This window comes from Gadus morhua, chromosome 5, assembly GCF_902167405.1.
Source record: "Gadus morhua chromosome 5, gadMor3.0, whole genome shotgun sequence".
In the NCBI taxonomy this organism is placed as follows: domain Eukaryota; kingdom Metazoa; phylum Chordata; class Actinopteri; order Gadiformes; family Gadidae; genus Gadus; species Gadus morhua.
In genome coordinates, this window is record NC_044052.1 from 4,056,110 (window position 1) to 4,067,568 (window position 11,459).

The following is an 11,459-nucleotide window of genomic DNA, read 5'->3' on the forward strand; positions in this document are numbered from 1 at the left end:
GGTAAAGTTGTTGGCATGGCCTTTCAAGCAATAAGACTTCTTGTTCATTTGATCGATCCAGAAAACACATTTGGAGATAAACCCTTTGTTGATGCTTCTTACCGATTGTCATGCTGATTGGTGAAATATTCTGATGCGGTTTGAGTTTGAAAAAGCATCTGCTATAGAAATTAAATTTATTTGCAACCAAACCGCAACATATTTGGTACACGCCTTCTTCTTAAATTAAATCAGTGTCCGTATTTGTGAACGCTTCCTCACTGTTATCTCACTGGCCTCAGTGGCCTCATTCCTCTCTTTTACTGAACTTATACGTAACCTAATATTAGCCAATCACATACTCTTTCAGTTATACCTCCACCAAGTAATTGTCATTATAGCCAATAACACACACCTGCAAGGTGTGCATGAAGTAAGGGAAGGATTTTATTTAAAATAAAAAAACAAAAATACTATTCTTCTTCTAGTTTAGAAGCAATATGAAAAAGTTTAAGTAGTGCTTTTTATATTGGTATGCATATTTTATGTTAGGATTATATATTTTCTATTCTTTCACTTAAGGAGCCAAAGAGAAGCACCTCTCTTCCTGCCTTCTGCGTTCATCAGCATTTGGAATAGGAAAAGTACTATTGTATTTATTAGGTTGCACATTATTCATTAACTTTGATCTATCCGATCTCATCAAATGAGAGCTGGGGTACCTGGTCTTAAAGGGGCTGTAGGAAACACAAAATAGACATCATTTTATTGTCATTTGTTGGAATGCAATATATCTGGTCATTGATTTGGGACTGAAATGCTCTGAGAATCGGTTCTGGATGAATGTGACTCTCTTTTCCCTAATTGCTTCAGGGAATCCATCATTCCTGTCTTTCATATTGATGCACATGGTTGATCATATATCTACCCGAGGAGATATGATTTTTTTGGGGTTGATATTTCGGCCTGCTTTGCACCTCTCCAATGTATGGTTGGCTTTTTGTTTGCATCAACATACTTCAATGGAAGTCCAAAACTGATCGTTGCAAATGTTGTGAGAAGCAAGATTTGTTTTGTGAGGTTAAAACTTACGGAATGCTTTTTGTCTCTTTCTGCTAAAGTAATTTAGTTTAAATGAATTCGACAATGTGTTGGGTGTCCCTGGAGAGCCAGACAACGTTGCATGACAGGAGCAAGGTGTCAGTTGTTTTGAGTGTGATTGAGTTGCTGCTGGCATACAGCATGAGCTTGGGTCTTCCAACACCTGGAAAAGTTGAGCTCAAGAGCACCAAAAACTATGTGTTCTGAACAAACTATAAAATGCTATCTCATTTGAAAAGCCCATTTATCATTTTGCTGTTAGGTTTACTATTGTTTGTATTTTTCTGTAACTTGTTTTGACATGACCCTAGTATCCTGATTTTAAGCATCTACGCTCTCAAGGACAAGAATAAGGCAATCTTTGTCATGATCCTGGTACCCCAAAATGTTGCATGTTGCAATGTTTTAATATTTATAGTAGTGGTAGTAATATTTGTCATTTTAACTTAAAGTTAAGGCTTTAGATTAGCCAGATCTTGTCAGCCGATGACATTGTTGGTCTGGAGACCAACATTTTACATTTTTAGGTTTCTGCCATGTCCAATCATAATAATAATTTGTTCAATCAAGAACTTTTTGCACTGACGAAGTAACTATGCTCTTAACTAGACCTCCACAAGGGTATACACATGTAGATGATTGCTTGTCTTCAATCACAATTGTAACCATCTGTTCATCAAAGTCCACTTTGGTGTTTGGTCTCCAGTGAATATCTTACTCACACATTGGTATTTACATCGATTGGCCGGATTAGCACAGGGTTACGTTAAGGACAAACACGAGGCTTAGCACAGCAGAGCTGAACAGCCCTTGGCAGCACCAAGAGTTCTCTAGGTCCTCACAGAGCAGATTGTTAGTGACTCCTGGGTCGAAGCCTTCTCTGATCCTTCCAGGGACTCCAATAAAGTCAGCCTGTTTTCGATGCCCTATTCCTACCCCCAAACATAGAGGTCCCCAGAAGACATGCTTCCCTGGAACATCTGATCCCAAGAAGACATACATTCATAGAAGATATTTGGCCCAGAGGACAGTGTCCCTGGGAGACAAGGTAACAGAAGATCTCTTGGTAAGTGTATGAAGTGTATTTGACCTATAGTAAATTCTAAGTTTGCTTGGGGCTTACAGTAGTTCTGGCCATAAACATGATTTTTAAGAATCTTTTTGAGTACTACTTAAATTTGGCAATTGGTCTGGGAGAAAATCTCAAAGGTGAGGAGTAGATGTAGGGCAGAGGAGTTCAGGGATGATTATATCAAATTCCAACATGCACCCAATAGAACATGTTGCTTACTTTTATACTGTACCCCAATGCGCTAACAAAAACCATCCAATGTATCATCTTTTTCAAACCATGAGTGACGACATTTACTGTTCAACACACGTTATTGCCCTAAGCCTGTTAATACAAAATGCGCTGAAAGGGCAAGATGGCTTCTTCTACAACATCCATCCATCTGCTATGGGATTTGTAATCAATTAGTTTAAAATATAATAAAATTAAACAGGCATCAGTAAATGTGTACCTTTCCCTTCATGGATTAAAGTAGGACTGTCAAAGGATGTTTTACATTTCTAAATGATCTAACAAGTCTTCTCTGCGTTTCCTAACATCAAAAACATGCTACTCATCTTATTGGGAATTTACCAAAGCCATTGCCACTTTCCTCTCCCAAATAGCGTTTGGCTTATTTTAACTTCAGCAATCAAAATTTCATTACTGTTGGGGATATCATGTTGCTAGCATACCGTTAGGTCTATTTATTAGTGTAATTTATTAGTGTGATTGTGTTTCTTCTGCTCTCTCTCTCCCTCTGCCTGTGTGGGTGTACAGTGTGTTTGTGTGTGTGTGTGTGTGTGTGTGTGTGTGTGTGTGTGTGTGTGTGTGTGTGTGTGGTGTGTGTGTGTGTGTGTGTGTGTGTGTGTGTGTGTGTGTGTGTGTGTGTGTGTGTGTGTGTGTGTGTGTGTGTGTGTGTGTGTGACTCATCCTGCCGGGCCAGGGGAAGGTGCCTGGCTGAGAGGATGGCCAGCTTGTTGCTCACTGTTTCTCTCGAAGCCAGGAACTCATCAGTCTATCATCAGATACCTAAGCAGCCAGGGACCCACACACACACACACACACACACACACACACACACACACACACACACACACACACACACACACACACACACACACACACACACACACACACACACACACACACACACGACAATCCTACTAAAATTAAACCAGACCTGGGCAATGCCGTTTGTGTACACCAAAGGTGCAGCTGGGTTGTTTGCGATGGTCTGGGGGAGGCGTACGTGACACTTGTCTGGTCCAGCACAGGGGGGACGGGCCGGTCCCTGCCCCGAGTTCGGATGGGTGGGGGGGGGGGGGCAGTACTGTAATCGGACTGAAAACAATGGGCTTCTTCGCACCACTGAGACCTGGAACAGGAACAGACCATTTTACAGCCGACGCCAGACTGAAGAACACACTGTACAGTTACATACAGAGCACCACGTACCCGGCCGGGGACCGCCTCATTCCATTGATTTGATTGATTCCTTGAATTGGTGATGGTAGTAGGAGTGGTAGTACGTCTTTAATGTAGCCAGGAGATCATTCTCACACACAGGCGTCATGCTAGGACAAACCAAGGTGTCGCTCGTAACACTTAATATAGGTCAGCTCCTTTCATGTAGCGGGTCAGAGGTAGCAGTGGAGTCATGCTACTCCCGCGCTACATAGAGTAGCAGACCTATGACCCCTGAACGAGATTTAGATAACATGAGTCAGATGGTAAGACGACAAGGCGTCAGAAAATGTCAGGTTTATGCAGCTGATCAACAAGTAAGGATAAAAGTTAAAAGGGACTCTTGTGGAGGTGAAGGGCTTCCGTAAGAAAAACACTTGAGTAAAAGTGATAAAGTTGATCAAATTAAAGTAGTAATAAAAGTATTTATCTGGGTTCGATTGTATTTGAGTATCAAATAAGTACAATTAAAAAAGTCCATCTATAGGTAAACATTTGTGGTAACTATGGTGACAGATGTTTCTCTTGTGAAGTCGTCCGTTGGTCGGTCAGAGGATAAGCGAGTAATCATGAGTTCACTGCAAAGGTATTGGAATGAAAGTACTGTTTTATTTCTGAAAATTTAGGGAAGTAAAAGTGAAGGTGGAACGATAAGTAAAAACTCAACTACAAATCAATCAAAAACAAAGTACTGTAACAAAGTATTTTGACTTTGTTACCTTTTGCCACATATGTAGTACTAATCTAATCTAAACTTACTTTTAAACCTGACACATGAAATGAACCAGTAGTTTATGGTCAGGAGAAGTATTGATGTATAATATATCTCCCTGCTTTTAACACGTCAAACATTTCAAGGGAAAGATTAAAAAGACAACTTATCATGGGAAATGTTTGCAGGGATCTTGATGCCTACATTCTGTGAGCAGGAGAAGCTGGCATTGGACCAACACCAACACCAGCATTGCTGTGAGGCCGTCCCTGGCCAATAGGAAGTTTCAATGACCAGTTAACATGAAATGGACTCGAGCGATTGTTCGTTTGTGTGGGTGTGTGTGTGAGTATGTGTGGGATGATTAAATTTTTCATGGCATTCCTCAACCGCTATTGATAAAGATAATGATTATTTTTGAGCTTTCAGAAACAGTTGAACTAGCAAGATGCATGATGGGATGAAGAGGAGTGGGGGCCGGGGGTGGTGGTGCAGCAGGCACAGTATTCAGGGTAATACTGTATGCATTGGCAAACACACACACACACACACACACACACACACACACACACACACACACACACACACACACACACACACACACACACACACACACACACACCCACAGACCTGGCCCGAGCTTTACCCCGAGGCGTGGAGGGAAATGTCCTTCACTGCTACTGTCCGAACAGCGAGGGGGCAGGAGGAAGGCGGGGGGTGATTTAGTAGGGGGTGGTCCGGGGGGGACAGGGAGCCGTGAACAGTAGACGCTGTCCCTGGCAGCGACGACATGTTAACAGCTTCCACAAGAGGGAAGGTGTGTCAGAGGTGGCTCCCAGAGTGTGTGTGTGTGTGTGTGTGTGTGTGTGTGTGTGTGTGTTTTGCGGAGAGAGATAAACGGAGGATGTGTTTGGGGCAGGACACCCAGATGGGTGCACTGACAGACAGACGGACCCGGCAACCCAAGGGACCCACATTCTGTCCCCACCGCCCACTACCACACACACACTCACACACACACACACACACACACACACACACACACACACACACACACACACACACACACACACACACACACACACACACACACACACACACACACACACACACACACACACACACACAGAGTTCCATTACCCCCCCCCCCCTCCTCTGGTGTGCTTCCTCCTCACACCAGAGGAAAAGGGAAAGGAAAAGGTGGTTGCTGCCTTCCAGCAGATCCCCAACAACCCCCCCCCCCCCCCCCCCCGATTACAATGCACACACACACACACACACACACGCACGCACGCACGCACGCACGCACGCACGCACACACACACACACACACACACACACACACACACACACACACACACACACACACACACACACTCACACACACACACACACACCCACACACACACACACACAGCTACAGAGCGTTTAACTGTGAAGGCCAGGAAGGTGAGAGCAGGTCCCTTCCACTCGGTCAGCTGGCCTTCTGACCCCCCCACTGGTGTTACTAGCAGAGCACAGTTCGCTCACAGTTCACTGACAGTACAGGTTCTGCTGAATAAGCTCCCTTGAGTCGGCGTGTAAGAGCGTGCACGAGCAACATGAAAATGGCATGAGAATTTTTTTTTTGCAGAAAACAATAGTCAACACTTTTAACATGATTAAGCTGCATTTTTCCAAGGACAATTAGCTTGGATGAGAACATTTTCTACAATAAGTATCATGGCCTTGGAGGTGGTGATGACTTGTGTAGTGAAGACAAGTACATTGTGCATCGTTGAAAATTATAGGTTAAACTGAATGTTAGAGCGGTCAAAAAACAACCTGCTTATTCAAAAGACAAAAATCACATTGTATAAGTAAGTAACGTTCCTTACAGTTCCATGATTTTTATTATTATTTTATTGACATGAAAACAATGTATCACAAACAATTACTGTTACAGAGCTATGCCTCAATCTTGTTAAGATTGCTAGTGTGAATACAGTATACTATGGCCCTGGTATTAATATTATCAACATAATACAAATGGAATTGAGGCAAATATAGAGAGGTTGATAAATAGAGTTCAATACGGGAATGATTCGTAGCCTATACAAGCTAAGTGTTTTAGCCTTAAAGTAAAGTTGAAAGTTCACCAAATTATTTAGAATAGGGCTGTTAAATGCCTTCACAATTGAAGGGATTCGAGTTCACCCCTTGGCAAAGACCCAGACATGGTCTCTAGAATGTAATTGTTTGAATAAATTGTGTCTAACGCGGAGAGGCTAATTGGAGGAATCAAATCTAATGGCTGACTTAACCGATTCCAGAGCTTTGGAGGGGGTGATGTTTAAGAGCATCATGCAAAAAAAAGAGAGGAAAAAAAGAAAGGGAAAACACAGGAAGGATGTCCAAATGTAGTCTTTCTTTTATTTTCTTTCTTTTAACCCCTCAAATAGCTAAAGCTATCCCCATGGAACCATAACTGTTATTTTCGTGCAATAAAATGTGTGATTTTAAAGATCAAGACAATTCCACTGCACGGAAAAATGGGAAAGAGCCCAAATGTTTTTGATATCGTCAGGCCGTAAGCACTCCTTCATAAATCCACCCCCAATTTACCGCTGTGCGACCGGTTACACTGTTCTGCCCATTAGGCTCACTCATGGCTCCGCGGCAAATTCTATTCTCATGCCGAGAGAGCTGATCGAAACCATAAACCAAGCATTTTATGGCTATTTAACAACTTTGTGATTTAATCGAAAGGAACAAGTCCCAAAATAATTTGTAGACAATTTCAATGTGCCTCAGGCCTAAAAAATGTGCATCTGAGCCAAAGGGGTAGAAGTGCAATTATTTGTCATGCAACACAGTATGTTTATGGTCAGCTGCTCTGCTAGTCCAACTGCAGCTCTCTCTGTTGTGCAGTTTGTTTGTTGTGTGTGTGTGTGTGTGTGTGTGTGTGTGTGTGTGTGTGTGTGTGTGTGTGTGTGTGTGTGTGTGTGTGTGTGTGTGTGTGTGTGTGTGTGTGTGTGTGTGTGTGTGCGTGCGTATGGCTGTCAAACATTTTGGAATGGTAGCTTTTAGCTCAGTGTTAGCCTCAGTGATTATCACCACTGATGTTTTTCCAACACATTCAAAGGCAAATGTGCTTTGAAATACGGATTGCTGTCCGACTTTCCTAGGCAGGAGCACATGGTTATTGGATACAGCGTGTGAAGGTATCGCTTCTTACCCCTCTCTCCTCAAAAGAATAGCAAACCTTTGTCGATTGGTTAGTCTCACTGGATAATAATTCTCATAATTCTCATTCTCATAATTCTCAAAAAATATAGTTACAAATATGTCAGCAAACTTTGTTAATGCCAGTTTATTACATATGTGTATTATATATGCTATATTTCCTTTCACTACATTTGTGTCTCAGATATATATATAATTTGTGCATGGAATGTGATGAACGTATTTTATAGTTACTGCCTACAGTCCTTAAAGGTATATGGGCAACAAATTGGAATACTGGTATAGATACAACAGGACTTTTCCAAATGACAGTGATTTTCTGCTCAGTATCAATCTGAGACATGAAACGATACAGTGAAAAGCATAATGTCCCAGGGTTCTGCATATTGAATTGTAGTTTTCCAGCAAATCCAAAGATTACTGCTTTCCAAAACTTTCCCAATGCAATCCCTACGTCCCAAATATTGCTTCCAATCATTGTGAATTGAAAGAAAAATAGGTTTCAGATCAATGGAACAACTAATCTTTTCTTAAACAGGAGAAACCTTTGAGCGTGACTTGTGTTTGAGCGTTCAAACACAAGTCACCCAGAAGAGAAACGGCCACGCCTGTGTAAATGTAATGGCACGGTGTGATCTCTGTTGACTCACTAAACACTCAATCATGAAAGAAATGCGGCCAATTACAAGTGCAATGGAAGAGTACCCCGCACCAAACCCCATATTTACTGGCCATGACGGTGTTGCTGTTGGGGCACAGATCTTACTAAGTATGGGACGGTATATATTTTTCTCTTTTATTTCTTCGTTTTTACAACTGGGGAATAAATCGTCGGTTCATTAATTCCTTCACTCTGCACTGTTTTCCTCAAGTGACTTCTTTGAATAATTCAGCAGCCCGCTCTGACCCCAGAACCTTTACACTTCTTGTTTCAATATTTTTCCACCACATCAAACAGATATTTATTTGACTCTTTCTCTGCGCAGGGGCCTTTACGTTTTCATTGCTGCGACTATACGGGTTTAATCAGTTGGAAGCCCTGGTCGGTAACCGAAACTTGAAACTTCCCCTGTGTTGTAACACCGGCTTATGTATGGAAACGCAGACTCAATGTGGTGCTAAAATATCCTACTTTGTTATCCTACACTAACATGAGATACAGGGAAACTAAAGGCCATCACAAGAGATATATTTAAATTAGATTTGACTGAATTTCCCGAAGCAGGGCTGTGTCGGGACAGGCGTGAACAATGGACCTGCGTCTGATACGGAGTGAGCGGAAAACTAAAGTCCTTCGCTCCTTTGAAACAATATGGTGCCATTTTCATTTATTAACCGGAATTTTGGCTGCTTGTGCTTCGGGCAGAGACCTGAACCATGACATGCAAAGACAATTTCAGTTCAAATGAGCATTTTTCCATTATTTAAAACGCAACACTTTCAAAGTGTTTCTCTCAAATAAATGTGCATTAAACACATTTGATTCTCAATTTATATATATATATATATATATATATATATATATATATATATATATATATATATATATATATATATATATATATGTAAATAGTATCACGTAAGAAAGAACCACCATCTCATGCCACCAATCCTGACTTTGGATGCCAGGTCGACGCCAACCGACTGTCAAGCAGCCTTCAGCTACAGCGACCCGCGCTGGGACGATACATCAGAAGCACTCGCGTCCAGCAGGAACACATTGTGAGCATGAAAGCATTGTAAAACGAGCTGAAAAGCAGTGATGTTATTATGCTTTTGTATTGGAAACTGTCCCTGAGGGTGTAAAATATGTTCCCATGCGCTGAGGACTCCTTCGGTCGGACCCCACCACTGGTTCTGATTTGGATGCAGTGGCATATGTTGGTGGTTTCAACTAATTCCCGCTGCAAGTATCCTACTGCTGTGCGTAAAGCATGGCCTTTCATTAAAAATCAGTTCTGGTTTCTGTGAGAAGAGCCCTCCAAGAAGGACACACAATGTTATTTTTTTGGCAAGGGCCCCCTCCGAAACATCTGTACTCCCTGAAACTCGAGCGATATTTAACATAATTGAAATGAGCTCTGTTGGTTTTGTGGGGAGCTACTTTGTTTAGACACATTGAAAGCGCAGAGATCTCTGGCACACGGTGGCTTCCATTATTTGTCACAGCAGATCCTTGTTTGGTCGTGGTTTCAGAGGAACTCTGCTTTGCTTTCAACAGTGGCCCTCGCTTTCTTGGTGTTTTTTTGTGGTCCGCTGTGGGCTATTCTTTTGGTCCTTAAGGAAGAAGGCATGTGTCTATCTACAGCGTGGCGATGCCGTTGTGTTGAGGAGCAATGGTACAGGGTTCATCGTGCTCTGTGAGAAATAAAGAACATGTTTCTTGTTGTTCCTGATCGATGACTAAGCTTAATCAAATTAAATCATTTGTTTCCCCACGGTTTCTGAAATATCCACATATTTTGGCAAGAGACGACTTGAGTGGAATGTTTCCAGAATCAAGAAGAGACCGTCCTCCCGCTGCTGCTCAGATCTTTGGTTCTCTGGTCCCAGTGCCACATGGACAAGACGCAACTTTATTAAGATTGTACATTTTCACATTTGGGACAGGCAAGGTGGTTGTGTGTGTGTATTTGTGTGTGTGTGTGTTCGATTATCGAGCTACATGTGTTTAGACTTGCAGAACCCAAAACGTAAATTCCCAGCATTCAAGCAAAGCTAAAATAACAAGGGATGTGTGTGTGTGTGTGTGTGTGTGTGTGTGTGTGTGTGTGTGTGTGTGTGTGTGTGTGTGTGTGTGTGTGTGTGTGCGCGTTTGTGCGCGTGTGTGTGTGTGTGTGTGTGTGTGTGTGTGTGTGTGTGTGTGTGTGTGTGTGTGTGTGTGTGTGTGTATCTTGTGCTGTAGAAGATCTACTGTAATAGTAAGCTTCAATGTATTCAAGGCTCAAAGTTACATTACTAGACTGTGCTGCAGTTATTTCTAACGAGTAGCAGTGTAAGTAATGCAAATGGAATTAGGACATTCCAGTATTGCAGACTTTGGCTGTAGGTGTAGATGAAGTGTTCCACACCTCTCCTTATAAGACTTAGTAGCCGTGCCCATTATGACTCTTTAACATGTAAAACAAAAAATAATGCAATTAAATGTCAGGCGAAAGACTTAAACCTAAGCGACCTCTTATCAACAGTGTTGCTGAAGCATTTCACATGAATAACAATGTGCAGACGTTGACAGATAGACAACAGATGTTGCTGAATGTATTTGACACCTGTAATTCTGTTGTGATTTAAATACATTAATTAGTGACATTATTTAGTGAGACCTTCCAGAAATAAGGCAACAGGCAGACATATAGACAGACAGACAGACAGTGAGGCAGATGGACAGAGAGACAAACAGGCAGCCAGACAGGCAGACAGACAGATGGATAGATACATTGATATGAGGATGCGGAAAGCCTTAAAAAGCAACAAAAAAACCAGAGTGAATTCCAGTAAGAACCAGTGCCAATTCTACCCATGTGTGTTTTATATGTTCCTGCATGTGCCATGGGGTGTTTGTCTCTGTGCACATGGTTCCTCAGAGTTCAGGCCCTTCTGCTGAGAAACCCACCATGAATAAATCACTCATCCGCCCTGGAAATAGGTGCAGGCTACCTTCTTGTAGCTTAGTGGAAAAAAAGAATACTTGCAGGTGCGTCTGGATTGCGATGGCTGGAAAAATCCATTCATAATTTCTCTGACATCATCTTACCTTAGGTGCGCTGTTTGCTCTCGCAATTGCGTGATCGTTGCCACATGGACTTGATTAAACCAATGGGATGACAAGATATATAATCTGTCATCTTCCGTCTGCCAACTCGTGTCAACTTCAGCCAACCTGCGGATGGACTGATTCTGCCTGAGAGACAGACACTGAGAATG